Source organism: Helianthus annuus, chromosome 10 (assembly GCF_002127325.2).
Source record: "Helianthus annuus cultivar XRQ/B chromosome 10, HanXRQr2.0-SUNRISE, whole genome shotgun sequence".
NCBI classification, from domain to species: Eukaryota; Viridiplantae; Streptophyta; class Magnoliopsida; order Asterales; family Asteraceae; genus Helianthus; species Helianthus annuus.
Window position 1 is genome coordinate 174519956 of NC_035442.2, and position 13305 is coordinate 174533260.

Below are 13305 nucleotides of genomic sequence, written 5' to 3' on the forward strand. Positions count from 1 at the left end.
TTTTTAACATAATTATGACTACTCTACAATTTTAGTCTCACAATCTAAAAAGAAATTCATACTTTTAGACTAATAGAGTAAATCTGTAATTTTTGTAGAGTATATTTGTAGAGTAATGTAACACCTCGTTTTGTAGACACGATAAAAATATATAAAATTTTTATTTCATGCATTATCAAACGAGTAAGTAACGTGTGAGATGTCTAGACGATATTTAGGGTTATAAGAGACTGTTTAATGATAATAAAATATTATACTTGACCATTCTCCGTTTTTAACGAAACTTAGGTCGAAACGTAGATAAAAATATGTTCATTCTAATGACATATTCGCCGTTTTATAAAATGTTATATTTTAAAAGTTATACGAGAAAAACGAGTGAAAAAACTGAATTAATTATAATAATAAAATAATATAATTCTAAACAACAGAACGAACCGTATGAGCATTCGCATCCAACCCCAAATTATGCGAGGGTGGTTTTATTTTATGAAAAGTGGTTGTAAATTTAAGAGGACATTGCTCACCCCTTATAATTTTTTAATATATTTTGAAAGTAGTTAGAGAGAGAAAACATAATGATAAAGCTATTAAAAAGTAATATTTAATTGAAAATGATAGAGAAAAGATACTGATTTCTAACAGGCATGTCATTTATTCCACAACAACCTCAGATCAAAAACTCAGCCAACTTTCCTTTCTATGAATAGCACTACATATGAAAATTTTAGAGTATAAGTTTATTCTTGTGAACGCTCTAGTATAAGAGAATTTTAAGCATACGATACCCTGTTGGGTGTAGGGTTGTTCACGAGTCGATTCGAACCGAGCGAACCTTTGCTCGTGTTTGACTCGTTTACAACCGAGCGAAATCCGAACAAGCATATTCGAGCGCGTAATTTAGACAACCATAGATTTAGCATGTTTCCTTTAATGTCTTCGCTATCGTGTCACGAGTAAGGTCCAACTGTCCGAGGATGACACTAAGATTGAGGCTCTGGTTGAGCTAGGTGAGGCGATGAATATACAACAAAGAACAATTGTCGCATTGTGGCGTATGGTGAAAGCGAGAGACGATTGATGAGAGAAAGATGTCAAATATTGTCGCTTCACGACTTAGAGTTTTAGTTTTAAATTTGGTGTTAAATCTTTTATTGGTTTGATTAGGCTAGTATGGATAAATATAATTGTATATTTTAGTATAGTGGTCCAAATCTAATAGAGCGGTATGTATAAAATATGAACATAAATGACACTATTGTGTGCATATATAATTATATATGTAATAAACTAATAAAAATTAATTCGAGCCGAACCGAGCCGAGCGGACCTTTGCTCATGCTTGGCTTGTTTGCAAACCGAACCAAACTGAGCGATATTCCGAGCGTTTTCCGAGCGAACGGCAAGCGAGCTATGAGCGACGAGCGATTTGAACAGCCCTGGTTGGGTGTTGTTAGTAGTCGTTTTTAGAGCACGAGTAGAAGCTCGAGTAGGACGATTCTACATCAAATTGTCGTAGATAGTTTTAAGGTATACTCTCGTTTAAGTTTATGGTTAGTTATTTATTATTTATTTTTAGTAGTTAATATTAGTATTATTATTATTATTAGTAGTATTAGTTTTGTTATTTTTAGGTATTAGGGTTATTATTAGGGGTGGGTATTGGGTAGTCTACCCTTGCTTAGGCATGGACTGATCACACATGCTTAAACAAGACAACGTTAGCCAATATACAACCATGATACTAACTAGTTCGGTGTACTGTTACTTGACTTAGGATTATGTAAATTTTGTCAGGACCTTGAGATAGCGCCTGAACATACTAGCAACTGTTATCAATTGTTACACAACTAGCAAGAGATGAGTTTTATGAATGCTTTCCAAATGTGAATATGTTTGTCCTAAACTGTAATAATATGACATGACTGTTGTACGCATGTATATAACATAAGCATGACATACACATGATATTTGTGATCCCTTATATGTGCCGCTACGGTGGGATTTGTCGATACTTCACTCGTGTGGTGTGGTGGGCATTAACTGTATGGTTATGTAAGTCACGTTGTGACGTTGGGTTATGATGACATGGGCGGGTACAAGTCATGATTAAATTGTCACACCCCAACCGATGGCGGAAACATCGGAGTGAGACGAAAACAAGATTGCTCGAGACTTCATAAAGACTAACTTGTGACAATAATTTAAATACTAAAATTTCATTTCATTTCTACTCATAGTACAACGTTGGAAAAAATAAAATACAACAACTTTTTCATATCAAAATTACACGGCAAGGAAATACAAAACATAAATTAATAAATGTGTTTATATTCCACCCTAAGTAGATTTCCTTCAAATGTTATCATCAATTTCCTGCAACATGTATTTAAAATACAATCAACGAAAGTTTGGCGAGTTATAGCATACGTAAAAAAGGGTTGTCTCAGATCCAACATGGCATATTGTAGGGATGAGTGTGGTACCGGGACCAAAAATACCGGTACCGAAATTCGTCAAAACTGGGTACCGGTACCGCTACTGAATTATTCCGTATGGTATGGTACCGGTATTTGAAGGTAAAATTCAATATTTTCCCGGTATCGTACCGAACCAGTACCGATACCTAAAATGCCAAAAGGTGGGTACCGGTACAAAAAAAATCGATACGGGAAATTCGGTACCGGTACCCAGTACCAAATGCTCATCCCTACATATTGTATACTAAGTTAACTATCATACTAGCATGCAAAACTAGAACTCAAGCCAAAGTGTCCACTAGCGTAATCTTATCATCGCAATGAATAGACCGTAAAGAATAATTGAATACTTAACAATGACCCACAACGGGCGGTGTACTAATTCTATAGCGCTATACATGTTAAGGTACGCTTGCGCAAAGTAAATGACAAATAGTTCGCATGTATGAGTATTCGAGTATCTAGCATGAATAACCTAAGCATAAAAAATAACATGTTTGATGGATTGAGTGATTGCATAAGTTTGATTGTGTGCTTATGTGAGCTTGATTATTCTATACATGTTACACCCCAAAAGTGAGTTAAAACGTAAAAGAGGATTCGAGTATACTCACGGTTTGCGTAGAAATTCCACGAAAGTGAGTTGATGAGTTAAAGGTGTAGAGGACCGCCTAGTTATCCTACAAGGATAAATGAGGCGTATGAGTAAAACGGATTTTGGATTAGGAATGAGTATGCAGATGCTTAATTTTAGTATGAAAATACATAAAAGGTCATCTTGACAGACACTCAAATTTGGACACCATGATTATGTGTTCTTTATAGGCACAATTTTGCCTATTGGAAGTTCAAACGTGAGATGTTTCAATCTAAGATATTAAAACCGTATCTCTTAACAACAATCCATGGATTGATTAGTGTTTAACGTTCGGTTATAAGTGTTTTAGTATAGATATATAGATTTATATATTTAAGTCCTATAGTCAAGTATTATCAAGTATGTCATGTAAGGATGTAGGATGATTTCCATCCATTAAACCTCATTATATGATTTACCAAAGTACAAATTCACCAACTTTGTTGATGAATTCGGTTAGTCATGAATGTAGAAATAAGAACATGATACTACTAAATCTAAAACCAACCAAGTAAACTAGCTAGATGCGTGCATCCCAGACATGGAGAGTATTTGGGGACGTGATGTAGCCTTGTCCCTTTGTTTGGAAATTGTTTTGAGATTTATTGGTATGAAGCTAAGCTAACAAATCAAGCAAGTGAGGTAGTGGAACATAGTTGGAAAGGCAAGGCTTCCATGGTTCACATATTATCAAATCACAAGTCTCACCACATTGAATGTGGTGAGCTTGGATGACCTTAACACTTGTAGGTTGCTTGGAACCTTGTTAAAACAGAAAGTTTAGGAGTGGTTTGAACCTCTAAACTTATGGGAATTGACCACACTCAAGCCCTACAACTATAGGTTTGGTTGGAAGCAAGGTTGGTGCAAGATTACCACATAAATAACAAGTTTGTGAACAGTTTGTAAAAGTTAAGTCAAAGCAGAAAGTTTGGACCTCAAAATGATGATGTTCCGCCTTAGTTTACTATGACAAACTTGTGGAAACATTCCTAGAGGTGTTCCAAACAAGTTTGAAGCAAAAATTCATCAAAAATAGAAAGAAACATGAGTTTGAAGCTCACTTTTGAAGCTTGCAAGAATCTGCCCTAAATCTTGATGTTTGAGTATTTTGAGAGTGCCTTGGGTGAGTTTAGAGTGTTGAAAAAGTGAAATGAAGGCGTGGGAAGGTTGTTTATATAGTGGGTGAGTAGGGTTTTTGCTTTAATGGAGTTATAAGGTGATTGGGGAAGAAGAGAGGTGGAAAATGTGACCAACCTGCAACCAAGAAACAACATTCTGCGGATTCATCCTCGACGCGTCACGCGACGGATCCTACACTAATTCTGTCACCGTGAATCGTAGGGTCGCAACAACAAAGTAGCCGTTCGGAAGTTTCATGATCAAGAACATTGTGATCCTAGTTTTGGTTGAGCTTGTTATACAACCAGGATTCGTAAAAAGGTTGATTTATTTCCGCTTCCCTTTAGTATTATTAGTAGTCAAGAACGATTAACCTACCGCAATCAGAAGCCTTTATATATATAAGTAATAACTTTATATATCAATATTCCACTAGGGGTGTATCAAATGTACATGGTGGAATCTATGAAGATTTAATGACAAAAAAGTTACAATTGTTTATGTTGGGTGGAGATATAGAGACAAAGACCTTTCAATACAAAAGGAAAAGCTCCATGACAAAAGAATACGTTATCCTTAAATTTTGCTACACATCATGTTATGTTTTATATTTAAAGTTAATGAAAATACAAGTGTAATCCGTATAACAACTTTTTTTCATAGAATTATTACTTTGATGTTTGCCTTTACTTTAGTATGGTACATTAAATAGTTGGTGCAATATAATCAAATTAACATTGAACCAACCATAAAATACAAAAATAAGCATGATCTTCGTTTAATCATGCATGGAATACTTGTACGGTGAAGTGATAATTGGCATTGAAGTGATCAAGTTATTGCCAAAGACATTTATTATTTATTGTATGCCTTGTTAAATTTTAACGTTGATGAAACAATGGTTAACCGGGCAGGGTTAACACACTGGTCTCGTCAAGAAGGGTTAATCCCTTCCTCTCGGAGATCGCTGGCTGGGTCACCGGTGGATGATCTCCTGCACAAGGAAACAAGCCGTGACTCGTAACAAGGAGGATGGGGTGGGGGGTGCTCCTTGTTACCACTCTCCGGCGTGAGAATCAGTAGTTTGCTTGGGAAGCAAAGCAGGATAGTAGTAGTGAGAGAGTTGTGAAGAGATACCTCAAACCTGGTTTGGGGTCGGTATTTATAGCCGAGTAGTGAAGGAGGAGATTGATGGATGGGCTGACGACGAGCTGCACCGTTGCAGGTGTGTCAGTCTCGCCGGCCGTGGGGGTTACGCCACGTCAGCCCATTGCTTTAATAGCTCTGACAGGGGACTGTCGCCGGTGCCACTTGCCTCGTGGTGTCAGCCACTTGCATGGCGTGTCAGTCCACTTGTTGGATATGCAGGGTGCGGTGCGAGCCGCATCGCTGCATGCGGTAACGCCTGAAGTTACCGCGTCTCCTGCTTGTGATCAAGAAACACGCGAGATGCGGTGTTGGCCGCATCATCGTATGTGGAGACTATTTGCTCGCTTCCCTTGTCGTGACGAAAATGGTCATATGATGCGGTGCCAGCCGCATCGATATGTTCATCTTCTTTTGTACTTAGGTCAAGCTATTCATCTTCGGACCGAATGGGTTCGAAGGATGTGACCGCATGGGTGCGGTTTGCTTACTGGTAGGGGTTTGTTTGATGCGGGTAATGGTCGTTTTGGGACCATACCCCTTCAAGTCCCCCCAGTCTAGTGTTGCTACCTTGTGCAAGTTGCACGTGGGAGGAACACTGGACTTATGGTGTAGGAAGGTAGTTTGGCAGTCTGGAGAAAATTCTAGGCCAGATCAAGGTGGTGATCTGGTAAAAAATCCGGCTATGCCTCTTCCGTACCGGTGAAGGGGTTTCGCTTGATGCGAAATTCTCAGCCGTTGCATGTCATCAGGTGGGTTGCCACCTGTTGTTGTGTTGAAGGCCTGTTAGGGACCTTCATAGTAATGCTGCACAAACTTCGAACCAACCTCTGGGAAGGTGGTTCGAAGGTTTGCACATGTTTCGAACCTCTTGGAGGTGGTTTCTTCTTCGAACCATTTGCCAGAATGGTGCACGAAGAAGAAAAGAAAAGCTTTTAAACCAACCTTTGCGGTCGGGTTTGAAGGTTTTGGATGTTGTGTTAGAACTTTGCTCAAGTTCTATGTTCAGCATCCTATGATGAGATGACCATCCCTTTTTTGTGGGGTGTTCGTGTTCATCTTGATAGCTCTCAAGTAACCGTACGTTCTTTGCGGTTACCTCGTTGCGTCATTGTTGGCCCTGTTTGGTCGAACAATGTGGATCTAAACTATGGGTAAATAAACATGGTCATAGTCAAGGGGATGCCCATCGTTGTTTATTCCATGCGATCCATTGGTAGGTAAACAAAGTCCTAAGCAGACTTGTTACCGCGGTCCGTTGGCAGGTAAACAAAGTCATAGGCAGACTTGTTACCGCTGTTCGGACACTTGCTGCTTGATAAGTGCTTGTTTAGAGCACGTATCTGCGTTCTTTCTGGAGCCACTTTCCTTCACGCTCCAATACCGAGTTTATAACGAGGTAGCCTCGTTCGGTGATGTGGAGTGAGCTTTGCTCTTCCGTAGCAACCACTCTGCGGAAGCTATGATTATGTCTGTAGCTCTTCATGGGTGTCTGCGATGTTGCAGTCCCATTTTCGCTCAAAGTGTGCTTGTTGCACGGATGTAACTCTTGAAGGTTCAGGAGTCAGGGCTGCTGATGTGCGGGCGCGTAGATTCCGTTCCTTCTTTTTTCTGAAGAAGTTGTTCATGCACCCTCTGTGGTTGTGAACCGGACAGGAGGGATTTGAAGCTTGAAGAGAATGAAGGCAATGCGCTTTGCCTGTTCCTGAGATGCGGTTCAGTCCAAAGAACAACACTGGTTCTGAGCATCTGACACATCTGAATGGGTTCATGTGTGTCACTTCCGCATATTTCACGTGTGCTCGTGAGTGATGCGGAAAAGGTAATATATCCCTTTATAGTATAGATAGATATATTTCTACCTATTTTTTAGGGTATATAAAAAAACGACATGCGGTATGGGTTATGGTGCGGTAAACCAGAGAAACCGCATGCCGCTTATGGTTTGTATGGATAATGTTGTCGCTTTTTCTTGCCTACGTGGCTTGATCGCCCGTGTGAGTTGGTAGAAGTTGGTGAGACGTTTCTGCATGTTCTGAAATGAAAGGACACTTACACTGCCCGAGGCATTAAATGCACTGTAGCAGGGAGTGTAAACGTCTTCTTTGTCAGGCGCGTGGCGGCCACGCGCGCGTGATAACCGTCAGCTAAAACGGCGCTCGACACGTGTTGTTGCAAGATACGCTCTTTTTGAACGTGATGATTTGCTTTCTCCCTCCGCATTAATTGCGATGGGTATATAAGGGGAAAACCGTTCGTGGTTTCCTCTCACTTGGTCGAAAATTCAAAAAATTTGCCGTTTGAGAGAAAGTTGTCATCTGTCTTCTCCGACGATTTTTTCTGAAATTCCGGTGAGGTTTCTAGTGTTTCTGTTCACCATCTTCTGTTTCTTTGATATTTTTGATGGCTGAACCATCTAGTCCACATAATGTGGAGGGTGAAAACCCTGAACAGCCTTTAGTGGCCGAAGAAGAAGAAGAGGGGGCTGCCGGTGGTGGATTACCGGCGCTGAAGTGGACCAGAAAAAGCTTTGATCGCCTTATGCTTGAGGTCCAAATGCCCTCGGAGTATGGGGCTCGGTACCCATCAGAGGGTGATACTGGTGCCGACGCTCCGGCCGGTTACGTGACCATGTGGTCCGATTTCTTCGGAGATTGTAACCTCCGATTACCGTTGACTGTGTTTGTTGTTGATATCTTGGAGTGGTACAAGGTCCACATTTCTCAAGTGAGTCCATTTGGGATGATTCGGATTCGTAATTTTGAGTTTACCTTTCGTGCTCTTGGCATAGAGCCTACCGTCGGAGATTTCCGACGGTTTTATCAGATGACGGTGTTCATGGGATTCTTTTCTTTCCGTCAACGAGACGGTACCCCGAAGCTGATGACTCCCCCTAAGGGGATGACGATGTGGAAGAAGAAGTTCTTCTATATCAAGTCTGCTGCCCTTGCTGTGGATATGACGTTTCGGAATGTGACCGAGACGATCATAGCAGAGACCATTGCGATGCCCAGTTTGAAATCAGTGCAATGGTTCCCGCAGCTGCAGACTATTGAGTCTGTGAAGTTGACCAACACGCAACTATGGCTGTTGCGTATGATGTTGAGGAGGGGCAAGAACTCGAAACCCGTGGTGCGGGAAAAGAGCGGTGGTACGTACTTTTTGTTTCTTTACGTTCGTTATCCTTACGTGTGTTACTGACTTTTGTGTCTACTATCAGAAGATGCTCCCGCATGGAGGATGTTTGCTCCGGATTTCGAGGGTACGGTTGAGACCGTAGTTTGTGCGGATGGTGAACAGGATCACAACACTATCATCCGTAGTAACTTCCGGGTGCCTACTGCGGCTGCACTGGCAGTTGAGTTGCCAGTAGGCAAAGGTATACTATCGAAGCTTTGCTACTTGTGTTGATCATGTTGTGTTATTGACGTATTGATTCCATGCAGGTGATCTTGGGGCCTTGGGGGACCCTGAAGCGAAAGGTGTGCCGAAGAGGCAAACTGTGAAGGGCGTGCGCTTTCGCCAAAAGAAGATAAAGGAGGTCACTACTGTGCCTCATCTGGTGCCGCAGGCAGCAGGTATCTCTCATTCCTCTTTTCGTCGACACAAGGATTATGTGATAGTATCTGATACCCTTGAGGGTTTGAGTACAGCCGCGGAGTCACGTTCTGGTGCTGCGAAGAAGCAGGCAGAAGAGGCGGCTGCGGGAGGGACAGCTGCGGGTCCCCCTGTGATTGGTGAGAAGAGGAGGCCAGAGCAGAAAGCTGCTGGTGGTGTTGAAACCAAACGTCGGAGACTAGTAACCAAAAGGTCTGCTCCGGCGCAGAAAAAACCTGCGGTTGTCGTTGGTAAGTGTAGGCTATCTAGTCTTAACTGTTGTGTAACTAGTTCTGATAGCTATTTGACTTTTTTGCAGAGCGTCAAGATGAAGATTTTTCTATCTTCGATGCTCCGGAGTCCCCTCCGCGTGCCATGGGTGCGGGTGGAACGGAGGTGCCGTCGACGCCTCCCGTCAAGGTGGTACCTGAGTCAACCGTGCAGAAGGAGGGTACCGCGGAGAATGCTGCGGCCCAGATATTTGATACTGTCGACTCGTCCAACAACCTGATCTCTCCCAATGAGGGAGACGATTTGAGTTTGCGGTTCACTGCTACTGGGAAGCAACATTCTGATGCTGAACCGCAAAAAACTGGCGCTGAAGTGCGGCAGCATGATGCTGGGCCGCAGAAGTCTGCGGTTGATAAGGGTACCAGCTCGTCTGCCGGTGGTGCGGGGTATGACGGGCCTTCAATTCAGCCTGGGGAGTCTGAATTGGAGTATTACTACCGCACCTACTCCCAGGATCGCAGTGTGGTGTACCATCGACCCCCCTGGACTGTATTGCAGGGGGATGATATTGCTAACGACCCTGCGGCCTGCAGGGAGATCTTGGGCGGTCTGGGGACCCCTTTTGAAGTTGAGCGAGCTCGTGCCGCACCGCGGGAGCTGCGTATAAACCAGTTCTCGACCATGTTGGTAGGGACTTCCATTGTGGCGAATGCCATGTTGGAAGACTATAAAGTTCTGAGCCGTCGTGAAGAAGAGGCTGTCCGCCTGCGGGCGGAGGCGGAAAAGCTGGTCCAAGCTGCTCGTGCGGGTGCAGAGCAGCTGGAAAAAGATAAAGCTGCTTTTGAGAAGCAGAAACAGACCGCTGAGTGGGCTGCCACTGCCCAACTGAAACAGGTGCGTACCCTTGCTAAACTCCTTGCTGATGAGCGTAAGCGTTGGGAGGAAATTTCATCCAACGAGCGCAAGAAGTGGAACGAATCTTGGGCTAAGCAGAACAATCTTCTGTTTCATACTCGGCAGGAGCTAGCAAACGCCAAGGCGGCAAATGTTGCCTTGGGCAATGAAAAAGCTGCGGCTGAGGCCGCATCGGCTAAAGCGCTGCAGGCGAAGGACGAGGCCCTGAAGGCGCTTGAAGAGGCCAAAGAGGCCGGGGCTCGTGCTGCGAAGGCCCTTGAGGAGGCAAATGTAGAGCGCCTCCGTTTAGACCAAGTCGTTACCAGCTTGCAGGTATGTCTCTTTAACTGTGCTTGATATTTCATCGCTGGTTCGTAAATGTTTACCCTTGTGAACTGCTTGCTATTGCTGACAGGCTGATGTTCAAGCCCGGGAAGTCGCGGTTACAGATCTTACTGCCCGCGTGTCTGCTGCGGAGGAACGTGCTGACTCCGCTGTGGAGGCCAAGGATGCCTTGGTGTCCTCCCTTAATCAGTTGGAGGCTGACCGTGAATGGATGCGGTCATGCGGTATTTCGCGCGTAAGTATCTTCGTGTTTTAGCTTTCTGTAGACTAGCACATGGGACTTACGTGTTGGTTTGAATTTGCAGATTGTCGAGGCGATTATGAATGCCCCTAAGACTGCTGCTGGTTTGAATCTGGTCCGGGATCGCGCTCGGGATGCCGGTTTTAAGGCAGGGTACAACCGCTGCATTGGCCATCTGAACGTGATTACCAAGGGTAGTCATACGGATGAGCGATCGGGGTTCCGTGGCATGGATACCGAGTCGCACCTGAAAGCAGCCGAGGCCTCCTTCTATGACGCGTCCCTTGCTTGTATACAGGAATTGGACAGTTGTTTGGATGCCGCGGACTATGTAGACCGCTTGCGGATGCTGTATCCGGATGTGGAAGAGGACGACGCTGCTGGTAACGCTAGAGATGATGCGGGGACCAGTGGTACAAAGTAGGGTTTAGGTTGGCCGGTGTGCCCCTTTTTTGCTGTCCTCTTGTATAGAATAGGAAACCTTATGTAAATCTGTGTAAGCATCATGTTGGTGCCTGAATTTTTTGAATATAAGGTGTTTTGTTCCATTATACAAGTATTGTCAGTTCCTGTATGTTTGAAACGTATGCATGCGGGTCTCTACCCATTGTGAATGGGGTTGAGTATACTCTATACTATTGCGGTATGAGCATGTGTCAATTCCATTGTTTGCCTTTCTGGGCTCAGGAATTGTATTAGGTAAGAAATATGTTTATCCGGTTGGATAGCACTTAAGTCTTTTTTGCCTTGTGTTGGCCTATTACAATAGTTGCGTGTGGCTACCACTTTGTATAGGTATCGTAAATGAAGATTTTGCCAATCTGTTTTTTGGATACCGTGAAGTGGAAACACGCATTTGTAATAGTAGTAAACAAACAATAATGTATAAAATGACTTGTTTATTTATTTGCAAATGACCTGCGGTCCGATAGGTTACATGGGGAGTGTAAGAACATAGCTTACATATAGCAGCGTCTAAGCTGTTGTGCGTTCCATGTTCTGGCGATAGGTTCGCCCTCTAGTGTTTGTAACCTGTATGCGCCCTTCCCTAAGACCTCGCTGATGAGGTAGGGTCCTTCCCACTTAGGGGCAAGTTTTCCTGGGCGCTCGGCGTTAGATGCCTCGTTGTCACGTAGGACGTAGTCCCCTGGATTGAAAGTACAAACGCGGACTCGCGCGTTGTAATACTTTTCCAGTTTGGATTTGTATTTGGCCTCGTTGATGGCGGCGTTCTCGCGCCTTTCTTCTAGGAGGTCCAAATCGATCCTACGTTCCCTGTTGTTGTCTAGCTTTTCGATAGCCAACATTCTAGGAGATGGGAGGCCCATTTCCGCGGGTATCACCGCTTCAGACCCGTAGACGAGGCTGAAAGGTGTTTCCCCATTGCTTGTTTTTGGGCTAGTGCGGTGAGCCCATAAGATGCTTGGGAGTTCATCGACCCAGCCACGCCTGGCTGTTCCCAATCGTGCTTTGATTCCTTCGACTAGGCCTTTATTTATACTCTCGACTTGGCCGTTCCCTTGCGGGTGTGCGACTGACGAGAATATGTGTTTGATGTTCAGCTCTTCTAGCCATTTTTGGAATTCGTCGGCAGCGAAGTTGGTGCCGTTGTCGGTAACAATGTACATTGGTAAACCGAAACGGCAGATGATGTGCTCCCAAATGAACTTTCTTGTTATCATAGCAGTGGTGGAAGCAAGTGGTTTCGCCTCTACCCATTTTGTGAAGTAATCAACCGCCACTATGATAAATTTAACTGCACCTGGTGCGTCCGGGAATGGTCCCACTACGTCGATTGCCCATTTTTGAAAAGGCCATGCAGTAGTGACGGGGACCAGATTGTTCTTTGGTCGCAAAGTTTTTGGAGCATGGCGCTGGCAGTCCATGCATTTGCGTAATTCTTTGACGGCGTCCAGGTGCATGCCGGGCCAGTAATACCCGGCATTCATGATTTTTGCCACGACCGTGCGTGGTCCAGCATGTATGCCACATATACCCTCATGTATCTCTCGGATGAGGTATGTGGCATCTTGTGGATTAACGCATCGGAGGAGCGGTCCGAGGTATGACTTTCGGTATAAGATACCGTCTCCCATTTGATAGTGGCACGCTTTGTATTGCAACTTACGTGCCTCTGTTTTGCTCTCGGGAGTCACACCTGACTGAAGGTATGCGATAATTGGTGTCATCCATGACGTTGTTCCGTATTGGATGACACTGACCTGGCGTAGAGGAACCGAAGGATTTTGCAAAATCTCGATACGTACCTCCTTTGCCAGGTGTTGGAAGCTGGTGGATGCAAGCTTTGATAGTGCATCCGCGGATTTGTTTTCGCTTCGATTAATGTGTCGAATATTGAATGAAGCGAATTTGGATTTTAGCTGCAGGGCTTGCTCGAGGTAGAGGATCATGATATCCCCTTTGGCGGCATAGTCGCCGCGTACCTGGCCCGCAACTAACAAAGAATCGACGTGCGCTTCCAGATGTTGCACGCCGATTTTGACTGCTAAACGTAGCCCGGCTAATAGTGCTTCATATTCTGCCTCGTTGTTCGTGCTTTTGAAATCGAGGCGGATGGCATATGTAAGCTCTTGGCCGTCAGGGCTGACGAG